The following is a 15,485-nucleotide window of genomic DNA, read 5'->3' as shown; positions in this document are numbered from 1 at the left end:
TAATTTGTAGAATTAATGGTTACAAACATTAGTTCATGCATATTTGGCTTAGTCTCTACTTGAAAAAGAGAGACTTAGAATAGGAAAACTTGGCTAACAAGAAATTGGGTCAATCGAGAGATTGATAACCCCAATTAAAGGGTTTAACCTAGAGATAGTAATAAACCGACTTGAGCTTTTATCAATCATTTTGTGCAATACCCATTTGGACTTGAGAAAGCCAAATTGGACAAAATCACTCTCTGACCGAGAGGTATTAAGTGGGTAATTGAGAGTTGATAGCTACAATACACCCCGACCAATAAAATAAGCATTAAGGTATTTATCCATTAGGCAAATACCTAGATGATGGTCATAGCCCTAGGCTTTTTACAAAATTTGAAAAACAACAAAAATAATTCTCTTAGTTTTACTTCTTAACTTTGAAATCTTAGTTTTAAATTAGACATAGAAACAACCCAAATTTGTGAAAGTGTAAATTAAGATAGTTAAACTCACATACTACAATATATACTCCTAACTTCCATATATAGCTCCCTGTGGTTATCGATCCCGACTCTTGTTGGGTACTATTATTTCAATCAACCGTTTCATAACCTTGATTTGAGGTGTGAAATTAGACGAGATCAACGCGCAAGCAGTTGGGCTTTCTCCTCAAGTCGGTCCTCCTTAGCCCTCGCCGTTGACAGGTCATTCTCCCGCTCGAAATGAAGGGTTCAGTTCGCCAGCTCAAGGATCTCCACTTTCCTCCGAGTCTCCAACCGAGAAGAATCCGCCTGGTTGAGCTCCTCCTGCTTCTCGGCAATCTCACCCCTGAGAGCCTCCATCTAAAATTGGCACTCATCTAAATGGCCTGGCAGCTAGGCGACTTGAGACTGAAGGTCGCTACATTGGGACTCCACACCCTTGCTGAATTTCAGCTCCTCCTCCTTGGCCCTCAATGTTCCCTCAAGAATGTTGAATCTCTCCACGGCGGCCATCAGCTATTCATTTTTCTTTTTCAAATCCTTTTAGGACAGCACATTTCCTTCCTCACAAAACGGGTCTTAAAGCTCCCGGTACTTCCCACGACACACTATATATTTTCCTTTCAGCTTCACGTAAATTTCTTTACGCCTCTTCTCCCGCCAAGAACTCTCAATCTATAGAATAACCGTCTACAAAACAGAGAAAAGATGTTAGAACCTGAAAGAAGAAAAGGCATAAGGAGAAGGACGGACGACAATCGTACTTACCCTGAGAGCGAGACCAACAATGTTCTTCGACAAAGTACCGTCTTCTATCTTCTTGAGGGTCTCGTCCTCGACTTCAGAACAGAGAGGATCAAGGGAAAGGCTACCTCCTCGGTATTCACAAGCAGATTATGATCCGTTGGGATTGTAATGGTCTTAGAGCCCCCCCCCCCCCCCAATCCTCACCTCGAGTTGGGTGAGTCCCTCGTCAATCATTCTCAGCTTGTCCAAGTCCATATCAGAATCAGATCCGGCATCTTCCTCAGCGACGGCTTTCCCTCTATCACCGGCTGATGAGGAGACATCCACTACGGCCCTAGAGGACGAAGCATCCTCTTTCCTCAGAAGTGCGGGCCACCATCAAGTGCCTCCTCATCGATCGTTTCCCTCTCGGGATGCACCAGCACGTCCTCATTTGCCTCTTCCAGTTGTGGGGACTTAGAGTCTGCCCCAGCGCTTTCTCTAATATGTATTAAGGTCGTCTCTCAAAGAACAAAGTCGCCCTCCACCGAGTCAACGACTATCAATATTTCTCCCCCAACGTCTATGACTCTCCTCTTACGAGGCCTTAGATCCCCATCACCGGGGAAGACATCATCGTTCTCGTCAACCAGCGAGAAGAGTTGAGGAGAAGGAGTAGTAATCAAGAGGGAGTAGGAACCAGAAGCCATAACAACCAAGACGGGGCAGGTACAATAGGCCTAGTATCCACGACGAGGGTGGTAGAAATTGGGGGCATAGCAGTTCTCCTCTTAAAAGAAGGCATAGGCGACCGACTCCTTCGAGAAGAGACGTAGAAGTTTGCAGAAGCGAGTCGACATACAATAAAAAGTGCAACGACCACGACCAGGAAAGAGAAGCTACATGCTGAGGGGAGAGCTAGTCGAAACGTCTTAAAAAAGCTCGGCCAGTCACGAATCCTTACGGCATGAAGGAGAATTTGCTCGACCCAATCGACAATGTGCATGACTAGAGGAGGAGGTTGGTTGTTGGCTGCAAGAAAGGAAAAATCATTAAAACTGGCTCAAAATAATCAAAGAGATGCGAAAGACGAAATGAGAAAAACTGGACACTTACGTGTGTAGTTCCAAGCCTCAAGAAAGTCGTCAACATTAGCCACAACGTCCTCGGACCTGGCATAAAATAAATCAAGCCATAATTGGTGACTGGCCTTGTCATCCATCTTCACCACCAAGAACTTATCTCCATGATGGAGAAGGTTCAACATCGTCACCCTATAAAATCCAGGGGCGAATAGGTGCACCAAGTGCCACAGCATCACTTCGACCCCAGCGAGCTCGGCAAATTTGGTCAACATCTTGATGAATTTGAAGAGGTTCTACCACTGTAGGGCCCAATCATACTCAAAAGAAGAGTTTGATCCTGGCTCAGAATAAACGTGTAAGGGGCGAGATGAGCGGGACAAACACCGTAGTGACGACAAAACTCTTCCACTAGTGGAGGAAGAGGAAGTGAGTAACCGATGAGGAATGGGTAAGCATATAGAGCATAGTACCCAGGGCGGTAAACATACGCTTCGTCCCCTTCAGTGGGACGATATGGTTGGGGAGGCTGAACTTGGCTTTAAATTCAGCCAACTATTCTGACGTCGTCGTCGATAGGAAATGCCCGGGTGTAGCATCCGGTGATCGGTGGAGATCAAAACTGGCTTCAGTGTTGCGGGGAAGTATCTCCTCCACCGACGGAAAAGTTTCATCTTCAACAATGGCAGCAACATTCTCCTCGTGAGTAGGAAATACAACCGCCAAGGGAGTAACACGACTCCCTTCACCAGCATCACATGATAAGTTTGGCATGTTTGTGAGATAATGAAGAAGAGTACTAGAAAGAGAAATTAGGATGCGGTGTAAGGCAACGAAGCAGAGAAGAAGGGTTCAGAGAGGAGGTTTGAAATCTCAAAACTTTGGGGGAGTAAAATTTCAAATTCATGTTTGACAACCCCTATTATAGAAATTGAGGCACCAAATCTGAAATATTTTGTCTTAATGGGCACTAAACCCGAAACGACTCATCATAATTAGCACCAGAATAGAAATGGCAGATACAATCAAAGGTCACACGCAAATCGACGCAATACGTCAGGAACAAGCATCATCATGACGCATGACGTCATGACGTCACCCCTTCTCTTGGACCAAACGGCTCCAACAGATCACCTGGGAAAGTTAAGGGATTTGAAACATGTGTCCCACAAAGAGCCACGTCGCTTGCTTGCTACAACGACTACAACCCACAGAATTTGCTCAACAAGCTCGACCATGAACGACATTATCCGCTCATCAAGCTCGCCCGCGACGACGACCTCAATAAGCGGAGGGACTAAATGTATGGGCCAAAAATTATCTTAGTTATGATTAGACCTAGGGGTGTTCATAAAAACCCGAAAAATCAAACCAAACCGACCAAAAAAATGATATTTTTTAGGTTTGGTTTGGTTTTGGTTTTGAATTTTAAAAACCGATCAAATTTAGTTTGGTTTTGGTTTTAATCAAAAAATAACCGAAAAACCCCGAACCAAACCGACTATAGAAGTAGTTATTTAAATTTATTATTACACCTATATATATGCATATTTTTATATAAAGTTTCTAAATTTATTATCACACCTATATATATGTATATTTTTATATAAAGTTTCTAAAATTTTATGGTACATATTAGTCATTTATATTTTTAGTTTAGTTCTTTGCTATTATAATAATCTAATTCTTTGCCTTCTAGTTTGATTGGTAGTTTTCTTTTGCTAAGTACAAGAATTTATTTCATGTTAAAAATAATCGATTTTTAATTGAGTACTTAAATTATTCATCACTATTTGAGTCAATTATCATCAATATATCTTAGTAAATGATAGATTTCTCAAAGAACAATTGATTTGATAGCGTTACGTTGAAAATGTAGTCGCCGGAATATGCGTTGGTAGTGTATGTCTTATATTTAAGAAAAAAACGATAAATAACCGAAAAAGTCAAAAAATCGACAAAAACTGAATCGATAAAAAACTGACTTAATTGGTTTGATTTGGTTCCAATATTTAAAAAAATGACTTACTTGGTTTTGTTTCTTTTTAGGAAAAAATTGACCCAAACCGAACCATGAACGCCTCTAAATTTAGACCATATCAACATTAAGAGGGCCTTCAAGGGTTGCCACGTGTCACCAATATGACTTCGACATAGGCATGCTCAAGGTCGGAGTGGTCTCATGAAAGATGAAGGGCGGGGTCGAGGAGTTAACGTAGATCAAGGTCGAGGACGAGCACTCATCTTAAACAGAGTAATAACGGCTAGTTTTAGGATAAGACTCAAAAAAGAATATTCTACTGGATATTCTTTGTACCTGTATTATTAGGGTTTTTAGGCACATGTTCCCTTATAAATAGAAAAAGACATAGTGATAGGGGACATGAAATATTCATTTGTAAGACAACACATTGACATTCTCTGTAGAATCTTGATTTATTGCACATATACAAAATATATTTTTTTCTTAAGATTTTTGTCTAACTTTTCATCCACGATCCAAGAACGATCTGAATATTCAAATCAAAGACTTATCAATCATTCATCATTGTCAGAAAGAATACCCACGAATCTCATCCTTTTCGGGTGACTCACATGCTCTTATTCACTTAAATGCCATTAATATCTATTTATTGTGATTTAATGCTATCTCCTTCATTTTTGAGTCATTGAATATTGCAAGTGTTATCATCATTTATTACTATTTAGACAATATATGTACTATCTTACTATAAAATCGGTTATTATATCTTTTAGATATTAATAATGACTATGATTGACTCTATTTTATTAAATCTAATTGTTTAAATCTAGATCAAAATTTTAGATCAAATAATTATGAAGAAGTAAAAGTAAAGTGAACGAAAGTATTTATTATTTCTCAAATAAAAAGAGTCGATTTTTGCCATTGGGATTAGACTGGAGGAGGGGCCAACAATGTCGAAATATCTAGAACATGATTGCATTTCATCAGTTTTTTAGTAAGAAAAGGAAATAAAAGATTGAAAAACAATCTCATCCAAAACGTTGACGACTGATCTTAAAGATCATGTAAACCCATAACTTATCATTTCTTGTCATCATCTACGGTGGCAGACCCAAGTGGTGGCTAGCGGGTTCAATTAAACCCGTTTCACAAAAAATAATATTGTGTATATGTATAAATTAAAATTAAAACTGTTTAAATTTTGGATAAATATTTTATTTGAACCCACTTGACAACTACTATTTTACGACTAAATTTATATACTTCTAAGATTGAACCTACTTGCACAAAATTCTGGATCCGCCACTGATCATCTATGTCTAAGGTATAAGGCTACAAAATAGTTTCTACATCATGGAAAAAGAAAATTAAAAAATAGGATGACGGACTCTCTCTCGTGTAGTTAGAGGCAGATCCAGAACTTAAGCTGTATGACTTCAAATGCAATATATTTTTTAATTTATAGGATCATATCTACTATTTTTTATAATTTTAATAGAATTTTACAAATAAATTTAAATTCCGTATAAAAAATATTAGGTTAAGATGAACCCGTTTAACGCTTCATCTGCCCCTGCTGTGGTCACGGCATAAAGGCCATGAAATTATGCTACTAGTTACATTTTCTTTATTAGGACAAAGGTTTTATGATGTTGAGAACATAAAACTTCGTGGTAAGATGTGTTTGTTTCTTCTTTTAGTGGATTTGTTCGACACAGATTTGAATTTATTTAATGTGGGATTTTCGAAACGCTAAAGTCAGTATCGAATGAGAAATTAATTTATTTTTTTTTTGCCATTTTAATTTAGACACTACAACAACGTGTTTAATGGATCGTTAACTCGTTCACCTTTAAAAGGTCCAAAATTCTATATACTATAATTGGTGTCACATAATCACCACTTATATTGACTAAAAGAGTAAAAAAGGAAAGATTAGGAAAAAAGAAAAGAAAAAAATAGTAAATTTTTTTTTAAACAATTTCTTTTCAGTTATTACTCAAATCAAAACCGAGTACATCAGAAATAAAAGATGGATAGACAAACTCTTATTCCCATCGAACCAGACATAGAAATAACTGTCTTAGCTAGAACATAAGCTGCTTGATTTGCTGATTTTCTAACTAAGAAAAAGACACTAATTGAAAATCCTTCATTAGTGGACAAAGTTACTCACCAATACCTAGCAAAATAGTCAAAGGTAGAAAGCAAACTCCCACCATCATTAAAAAAAAAATATAAACTATAATTTAGAAGGGCAAGTCATTCTCAAAAATGTTATTTAGAAATTAGTCAATATTTATTCTGTTCTAAAATTTTAGACTAAAAATTTTAACTTCAGGACAATTCAAGATATTTTTGTCTTGAAAAATTGAACCGAAAAACTAAAATTTAGGACGCACTGGCTAATTCCTAAATAACATCCCTTTAGAGTGACTATCTAGTGTCATTTCTACTAATTTAGTAGGCCTTTAAATATATTTTTTTCACTTTTAATCCATGCCAAAAATTATTTATATTCAATAATCGAAAAATATATAAAATTTATATATAACATACAAAATATATATATAAATAAAAAATAAATATTTTTTCGATTATTACTTTGAGAGGGATCATTTTCGCTTCTTTTTTTAAATACAGTTATCTATGAGATCTTTTACTTATATCCCTTTATCAAAAGCCAAAAGAAAATCACTTTCCATTTCCTTCCATCACTTTCCAGCTGGTTGAGGATTTTTGGGTTTTTGGATCCAAAGCCTTCTCTTTTCTCTCTCTCTCTCTCTGAATCTTGAAATAGTCCATCTGTCTGTCCATGCCATCAACCAGATCAGTCACAGAAATTAACTTAATAAAATCCTAAAGCTGACATCTGTGAAGCTGTAAATGGACCAACCTCCTATTGTCCATATCCCAGGGTAAACCTCTATTCAGGTATAATACTTATATGTTACTGATTTGAAGGTAAAAATTCTTCCTTCTGGACCAATTTTTTTTTGGGTGTCTTGTTTTTTGAGGAAAAATTCTTTCTTTGAACATTTGGTCATGTTTTTACACTATTTTTGTTATATGGGGTTCTTAAGAATAGGTGACTTGTTCATGGTTTTTAGTGAATCTTGAAGTTTTTTCCCTAAAAATTGAATCTTTGATAAGCTGAAAAAAAAGGAGAAATTTTAGGGTTTTTTAGAAAATCAATAGGGTTATTTGTATTGTTTCCTCCTATGTATTCTCCAAGCATAAAAACTGAACCTTTGTTGAGCTAAAAAAGGAGATAATTTGGATGTTTTAATGAATCAATAGGGTCATTTGTATTTTTTTTTTGAAATATGTATTCTCCAGGCATAAATATTGAAAATTTTGTGAGCTAAGAAAGGAGGTATTTTTTGGGTGTTTCAAGTGAATCTTGAAGATGTTTACAATGGTTTAGTGATGTTTTTATGCCTAAAAATTGTATCTTTGTGAGCTGAAAAAAGAGATAATTTTGGTTGTTTCATATTAATCAATAGGGTCATTTGTATTTTTTTTTCCTCTTATGTATTCTTAATAACACATAAAAATTGAAGCTTTGATCAGCTGAAAAAAGAGAGAATTTTGGGTGTTTCAAGTGAATCTTGAAGGTTTTTAGAGGGTTTAATTTGGTGATGTTTTTATGCCTAAAGATTGAAGCTTTGATGAGCTGTAAAAGGAGATAATTTTGGTTGTTTCAAAATAATCAATAGGGTTCATTTTTAATTTTTTTCCTCTTTGTATTCTCCAGGCATAAAAATTGAACCTTTGTTGAGCTAAATAAGGAGATAATTTTCAGGTTCGAACCCTGCGCTATGTAAACTAAGTCTGGTATTTAAGTGGAAAATGATAGAGAGACGGGCTCATTATCCCGAGTTCGTAGGTTACAATCGCGTTCCTAAGGGTTGGTTCCATACGGATTTCTCGGTCATTAAAAAATAAGGAGATAATTTTCAGGTTCGAGCCCAGCACGATGCAATCTAAGTCTGGTATTTAAGTGAAGAAGAATCACTATCCTCAAATTTCGACGGTTACAGTTGTTTCTAAGGGTTGGCTCGAGACGGATTTCTCGGTCATTCAAAAATAAGGAGATAATTTTCAGGTTCGAGCCCTGCTTCATGCAAACGAAGCCTAGTATTTAAGTGAAGAAAGATAAAGAGGCGAGCTCATTATCCTCAGGTTTCGACTGTTACAATTGTTTCTAAGGGTTAGCTCCAGACGGATTTCTCGTTCCTTAAAAATAAGATAAGGAGATAATTTTGGGTATTTTAAGTGATCAAATGGGGTCATCTGGATTTTTCCTCTTATGTATTCTTCATTCTATGGTGGCCTTAACATCTGGAGGTTTAATGATGTTTTATAGCAATGAGGTATTTATATTTAGTCATGGCAAAGAACGTGCTAGTAAACTTCTGGGGTCAACACCACATGATCAGTTAATAATCCAAATATCAGATTCATTTTCTGGACTGCTTTTATTTGCAATTGGACTTTTCTTGTTCATGGTTGCATTTATAAAGGATAGAGAGTTTCATGGATTCTTTGCTAAGGGATGTATTCTTCTTCATATTGCTATGGCTATTTGGAGAATGTACTTTGAGAGGAAACTTGAAGAGGATCTTGGCCGTGATTGGTTGAGACTTGTTGTTGCTGACATTGCTTTAGGACTTTCTTGGGTTTTCTTTCTTGTTTACTCTTGGAGAGAGAAGTATGATTAGTCTGGTTAGAGTAGCGTGCCCGTTATCCACTGAATTTCGAGCAGTGTGCCACTAGCTCCATTATCATTCGAGCTTCGAACGGTGCACTATTGTGTCCATTATCGCTAAGTTTTGGACGGTGCGTTGTTAACGGTCAGGGGGTTTCTCGGTTATTAAAAATAGTTGGATTAGTCTTTGTAAAGGGCGTGCCCGTTATCTATCGAGTTTCGAACAGTGCGCCGTTGTGTTCATTATCCACCGAGTTTATACGAAACTCGGTGTGCTGCTGACCTTCAAGGATTTCTCGGTTATTAAGAAAAAGTTTGATTAGTCTTTGTTTGCATATTTATATTTTTATTCACAGGACGACAAAATCGTTCTTGTTCAAGTATCAATCAACTACGTCTCAATTCCGAACTAGTTGGATTGCTTGGGGCATCGTATGGATATGCTTGTGTGATAGGAAGCTACGTTGCAAGTTAAGATTTTGAAACACAAATAAGATTGTGTTTCTTTGCTTCAATCTTGAACAGTACTCTCTTCTTCTTTTTTTTGTGGACAAAGTTTGTATAGTACTTCCTTTTCTCCCGTAATTATCTTTGATGTAATTTTGTTGATAGAAATGAGAAGTGTTTGTGATTTCCTTAAGTTGGCTTCTGTTGAAATTTTTACCTTTTTATTTTATAAGACTCTTCAGCACAAGATATAAACTTGAAAGGTAGAACAATTATGAATTGAATTCTTGTATAGGTGGTGCGGTGCATACCTTTCCGTTATGTGCGGGGTCTGAAAAAAAGTCGGACCACAAAGATTTATTGGATGGTCGTGCATTTCTTTAAAAAGCTATTTTCATGGTTAGAATCGATCATATGACAACAATTTCCAAGGCTCCCTTCAAATTGAATTCTTGTATAGCATTATATTATTTCTGATTTTCCTGCGGTCCCCTGTTAACTTATCCAGAGTCAATAGAAACCGTTTTTAGTTGCCTTTTATCTTGAAAGTGTGTTATTTTTATTTTATGTGATTGTACATCTATCAACAAGATTGATGTAATTAGCCTGCTTTATGGATATTCAATGAAAGTGGCTTTGATTAATATAGAGCCTATGACTCAGGAATCTTTAGTAGGTCCCAAATTAGTTCAACTCAGTCTGTCCATTGGTCCACCTAAATCATATTCTTGATCAATTTCAATAAGTCTTTTCTACTGCTAAGTCATTCTTTATAATAACATTTTACTATAATTTTTTTGGAACCAATTGTTCAAATTATATTATAATATATATTCTTTATAATAACACTTCATTATAGTAATTAAAAAACTTTTAAACAAATAAGACTGTTATAAAAAGATTTTACTGTATTTAGAACTTCAACGTTAAGTTTATTGGTGATACCTGTCCTTCAATCTCGTCCATAATATTTTCTGTTAGATCTTTCCTTGCCACAAAAAGGTGAACAATCAGCGCCCCCCACCCCCTAAACCTCCCCAAAAAAAAAAGTTTAGACAAAAATTTAATACTCCTTCCGTTTCAATTTAGATGACACAATTTATTTATTGAGAGTCAAACCATGTGAAATTTAACCAACGTTTTGAAGTGTATTTTTTTTATCCTATTGACATGAAAAATTATAATTTATAGTACTTTTTATTAAGTTTTTAAATATCTAAATTTTAATTTTAAAATATTGAGTTGAGCTAATCCAATTTAGCTCTCGATAAGTAAAACATGTCATGTAAATTAAAACAAACGGAATACCATTTAAGTAGATAATGATAGAATAATAGGTGTTTACCCTTAAAATTGGATAACAATTAAACTTATAATGAGGTTATAAGGATACGCGATTTCACTTAATACCGATAGAAAAATATGAAGATTAATAACATAAATGAACTATAAAATAAAGCGAATCAGTATTGAAACGGAATTCAACCCTTGAGTTAGGGTTCCCTCGAACTGATTGATACCAAGATAGTTAAAAATACAGCAAGATGATGAACAAGAGAGTATAAGCTAAAGAGAGAGCGTTATATTGGCTTTTTTACGTGAGAACAATGTGTCTCACAAATGGTTAATACTCCCTTTTTTATAGTAGAGGAGTTCTACTTATGGTATAACTCTAATTACAGAAGAAAATTTCGTGATTAGCTAATTAACTGTTTCTGATTTGATCCGTTCTGAGATTTACGCCATGATCCTCGACCAGTCATCGAGGTTTACGCCGTGATCCTCGACTAGTCACGGATATCCCGCCTTTCTGTTATTGTGCTATCTTCGATCTTGCTCGATGTTTGTCTTGTTTGGTTTCGATCGCTACTAGCCTCGATCTCGACAGGTACCTCGATCCTGAACTTGGTACCTAGTCCTCGTGATTTAGTCTGTTCCGTTACGAGGCCGTCCTTCGATGCAATCTCCCGGTCTCGGTCAAATAGTAAAATTGGGTGGGCCCGGTTTTAACCGTATACAGATAGTCCCCTCGTTTTTTTGGAGTGTAATGACAAGAAATGAATTGAGCCTTCGATTTTCTATCTCGACCTGTTATGATGTCATCCTTATGACGTAAGCGATGGAAGTGACTGAAACGTCCCGTCTGTACAGTTACCAAGGCATTAAATGCACGTCAGTCGATGGGCGGCCACCGCCAATATTGAACCGTCGTTGTGAAATTTATAAATAGCCCATCTCTCCACCATTTTGAACTTTTACTTTCAGATCTCCTCTCCAATCTCCAAAGCTTTTTATATCTTCTAATTTCTTCATCTGCAAATCTACGATTTTCACGGCTAACCTCTTCTCAAAACACCAAATCTTATTATCTCCATCTATTTTTAACTTCAAATCCATACAAAAATTGCAAAAACATCAAAAACTATTCCTCAAAAGGAAAACGCTTCTTCGTCGCAGTCGGCCGGTGACAAGACACTGGCGGAGCCGTGCCTCGAGAAGTGTGTTCCCGGGGGTGTGTCCTCACTTCTAATTTTAAGACTGATAAAGCCTCATCGATTCCCGATCGATGCAACCCAGTGTCGATGTATATATGCTCGATAACTGAGGGATACCTTAAGCAGGTAAAGAAAGATTGCAACCGGGAGTGTAAAGAGGTGGTGATCCCGACCCCCGAAGAGGACATCACCACCCATGTGGAAGGGTTTCTAAGTGTTTACACTTACCCTTTCACGCTGAGCCCCCTCGACCTCGTCGTCGTTGATTTTTGCCGCCAATATCAAATAACCTTAGGCCAAATCCATCCTTCCTTTTGGCGAATTGTGATTCTGCTCTGATTCTTCGTGAGCAAAGTCGAGGGGATGCCTTTCACCCTCGACCACCTCATCAGGTTATACAGCCCCCGCCTCTATCGAGGCGAGTTAATAAAACTCCAATTCCAGGCTACCAAAGTGATGTTCTCGAGCATATACGAGGACAAGGACCGAGGCTGGATGGGCCGATACGTTCAAGTGAGGACTTCCGACCTAATCCCGGCCGAGAAGATGTCATTTCCCGAGAAATGGAATATGAAGCGTAAGTACAATCCCATTGTTAGCTCTTTATTTATTGTTTTGCTCATTTGCTTCTTCTCATCGATATCCCTTCCGTGATATAGCGGTCTCTTGGATGCCCGGTGCAATTCCTAACCTCAAGAGCTGGTTCGGGACCTGGCCTCGACCTCTTCGTATGCCGAGCACTCATGGCGCGATTTATCAAATGGCCGATGGAAGCCAAAACTCATGGTAAGCCCTTTTTTCACGTCTTTAATGGTTTTATCAAAGCATTTCTTACTTAATTTCCTTTCATACATGCCTTGGCAAATATGCTATTATGAGGCCCCTATCTGGTGAGGGGGAGACTTTGATCCCGGCACCGAAACCGGCAAAGGACAAATAGAGGAAAAAGTCCTCATCCTTCGAGGATCCAGAACCTAAGAAGAAGAAGGCTCGTAAGCTGAGGAAGAGCATCATCCTCCTAACCGAAGAGTTTGTTAGGCGTCTAAGGGAGGAAAACTAAGAAGTGGAAGAAGACGACTCCAGGCTGGTGGCCCGAGGGGGAATGAGCATTGAGGCCCCAAAGGCCACTGAAATGGTGAAGGCTGCAGAGACTCCGTCTCGAGATGAGGGGTTCTCGGGAAGAGACTTGGGCAAAATCCCCGAGTCATCGAGGATTGAAGATGCCTCCTACCACATTGAGCCAACGGTGGGTACGGCTGTCGAGGCCCCTCGACATGAGGAGAACGCCCCAAGTAATTCACTTGGGGCAATAGAAATTGGAGGCTCTCCGTTGCTCCCCTTGTTTTCTAAGGAGATAATTCAAGAGGCTCGGGCCTTGAAGACCCTCTCCATCGAAGGAGCCCACGGAAGGGAAGACCCCATCCGTGATTACTTTACCAGTCTGAGTGACTTGGAGGTCTCGAGGAAGGACTTGGGCAAGGCATCGAACCTTTTCAATGAAGCGTAGCAAGTTCTGAATCGGGTAAGCCTTAGCTCCCCTTGTTTGTATTACCTTTGTGTTCATTTTTCTCTTTTTGTCTAACTTCTTTTCTTCTTTCTACGTAGGCCTCATCGCTTCATCGAGAAGCATTTTCTTGGTCTCGAGTTGAGCAGAGTCGGTACGAGGCCGACATTCCAAGGCTTACCGAGGAGAGGAATTCCATCAACCTTCTCGGTAAGCAAAAAGAAGAACAGATCAAGGACCTCCGAGCCGAGTTGGCCACGACTCACAAAGATCAGACCGACCTAATCGAGTAGGTAATGAAAATCTTAAAAGCTCATGGGCTCGATTCGGGAACGATGGATAACATTTTGATCTCACAGGTACAGCAGAAGGTCGAGAGGATCGAGCAGCTCCGCGGGGAGGTCAACATGATAAAGGCGGAGTCCTTAGGGTGAAAAGAAGGTATAGACCGCTTTGCTGCAGAAAAAGAGACTACTCGAGCCCAATTATCATCGGTCGAAAGTCAGCTTCAAGGTATGAAGGAGAAGAGCTCGGCTCAAGCAAGGAAAATAGAGGATCTCGATGCTCGGTTGTCTTCCGAACTTGCCAAGGACAAATCTGAAGCCGCAAAGGCCAAGGCAGATGCGATCATGGCCGTCTACCGGGCCGATGCTGAAGCCGCTCAAATCCAAGCGAGAGAGGCAGTTGAGACCGCTCAAACTTGAGCATATTGGATTACTGAACTCGCCAAATGCCAATCTCGGAGGGAAACCCTTGAGGAGATCCACGCTCGAGGTTTCGATCTTACCAACGAGATAGTAAAGGCTAGAGAGCATGAAACCGAAGCTGGAGCACTGGCCAGTTTCGATGATGATGATGATGGCAGCAAGAGCGGGTCCGAGAATGGGAAGGACCTCGATGGAGAAGAAGCTGCCCCCGGAGAAGATCAGGAACCTTAGGATTTTTCACTTTTGATCTTTTGTATAGGATCCTGATCGGACCTTGTAAATATTCTCATATATATAAATATCTCTTTCCATTCCGACTTGTCATTATTTTATTTATGCCTTGTGAAAATTTTGTTTTCTTTATGCCTTATGAAAATTTTGTTCATAAGTTCGAGGCTTAGGCAATTTGATCAAAGCCGAACTAGTGTAGTTTTTATAATCGAGTGAGTACTTGCTCGAACTCGGAGTAGGGTGACCCTTAGGTTTTAATTGAGTGAGGATGATTTGTCAAAAATAAACTGGCCCTTTAGGCTCTTGAATTAGGCTGATACGGCCATAACAAAAAGAATGGCTTTCTCCTCCTTTTCGGCTTGAAAATTTTATCGTTTAGTCATATAAATTTTGTTGTGCCTTAGCACGAAATAAAGGGTATGCTCAAGAGTTCGAACGGTTCCGTACCCGTTAGGATTTTCAAGGGTCGATATTATCGAGACCCTTTGTTTCATAATGTCTTAGCATAAAATAAAGAATTTGTTCGAGAGTTCGAACGACTTTGTACCCATTAGGGTTTTTCGAGGGTCGATATTATCGAGATCCTTAGAAATTTAGCCGAGGGTAGCCTTTTTAACTGGTTTGTGAAAATATTCGAAGGCCTGTTTAATAACGGAAATCGGACGTCTCTGAATCGTGTTAATTTAGTCGTAGCCTTTAAATTGGGATTTGCCTTTTAGGCTTGTTCCCCTGTTATACTTCAAACTTGTTCGAAGTATCAGTCCCCGAGTGGAGTGGTCGTGGCCTATAAAATCGAGGATTGCCTTTTTAAGGTCTTACGATTTTGAGGTTTAGTAATTCGATCATGTCGATTTTTTGGATGGCAGTCCCCGAGTATCGGGTAAATTGTTTGAACTTCAGTTGTGATCGGCCCTTAAGCCAGTTTCCACAATAGATCATAAGTATGAAATTGTAAAGTATAATTTTTTCTGAAGCATGGAACATCAGGTAAGGAAAAATACTTCTTTCAATAGATTATACATGTGAACGTGTTTTTCCATTAAGGTTCGAGTAATCTACATGGACACGATTCATATGACCGTTTGGTCCTCTACAAAATTTACCTATCGAGACCCTGTCGACACAAGT

At 38.5% G+C, this 15,485-nt stretch overlaps 1 long non-coding RNA gene across 1 annotated transcript; it reads left to right on the top strand.

Moving 5' to 3' along the window:
* Positions 1–6,924: 6,924 nt before the first annotated feature.
* LOC107817453 (uncharacterized) lies at positions 6,925–9,613 on the top strand. The gene is made up of 2 exons (XR_012697495.1): positions 6,925–7,196; positions 8,020–9,613. It is a non-coding gene; the product is annotated as an uncharacterized LOC107817453 (long non-coding RNA).
* Positions 9,614–15,485: the final 5,872 nt, after the last annotated feature.

The sequence above is a fragment of the Nicotiana tabacum genome, chromosome 12 (genome assembly GCF_000715075.1).
Source record: "Nicotiana tabacum cultivar K326 chromosome 12, ASM71507v2, whole genome shotgun sequence".
Taxonomy (NCBI): Eukaryota; Viridiplantae; Streptophyta; class Magnoliopsida; order Solanales; family Solanaceae; genus Nicotiana; species Nicotiana tabacum.
Note: the sequence above shows the minus strand (reverse complement) of the source record. Positions and strands in the feature narration are given on the sequence as shown.